This window comes from Nematolebias whitei, chromosome 3 (assembly GCF_014905685.2).
Source record: "Nematolebias whitei isolate Nwh7 chromosome 3, NemWhi1, whole genome shotgun sequence".
NCBI lineage: Eukaryota > Metazoa > Chordata > Actinopteri > Cyprinodontiformes > Rivulidae > Nematolebias > Nematolebias whitei.
In genome coordinates, this window is record NC_056500.1 from 82,966 (window position 1) to 83,710 (window position 745).

A 745-nucleotide genomic window follows, 5' to 3' on the forward strand; every position below is an offset into this window, starting at 1 on the left:
GGAATCTTTTGCAGGTGTTTAGAGTTACGTTGTTGATTCAGATGGTTAGGTTAATAGCTTGTTTAGAGAACCTGTTCATGATATGCTAATTTTTTGAGACAGGCATTTTGGGTTTTCATGAGCTGTATGCCATAATCATCAGTATTAAAACAATTAAAGACCTGAAATATTTCAGTTGGTGTGCAATGAATCTGAAATATATGAAAGTTTCATTTTTATCATTACATTATGGAAAATAATGATCTTTATCACAATATGCTAATTTTTTGAGAAGGACCTGTATTTGCTGCAGTTCTTCCTGAACATGAGTCCAACATGTGGACTTTTAAATGTCTCCATGTTTGTTTTGATAATTGGACTTTCTCATCAGGAACGAGCATTGGAAACAAAAACAATTCTTTCTTTTATTTCGTTTTTGTTAGAAATACAAAAGATTTATTTGAAATATTAGAGCTTCAAAAATAATAAACAGCTATTTAAGATGATTTTATTTTGTTGTAATGTTGGGAGAATAATAAAGCAATCAAATCTGTGACAATAAAAACTAATTAATGATCAGTTTTTATCTGTTTTAAACCAGACGTCGTCATCAAGAGTTCATCAAAGATCATCACTAAATGTCAGTGTGAGGAGAAAGTAGTTTAAACTCTGTTCAGAGACATCCATTGGCTGTGATAAATGAACTCTGAGCAACATGCGTCGTTTTCCACAAACAATAAAAGAATGTGTCTCAGAGTTCATTTAT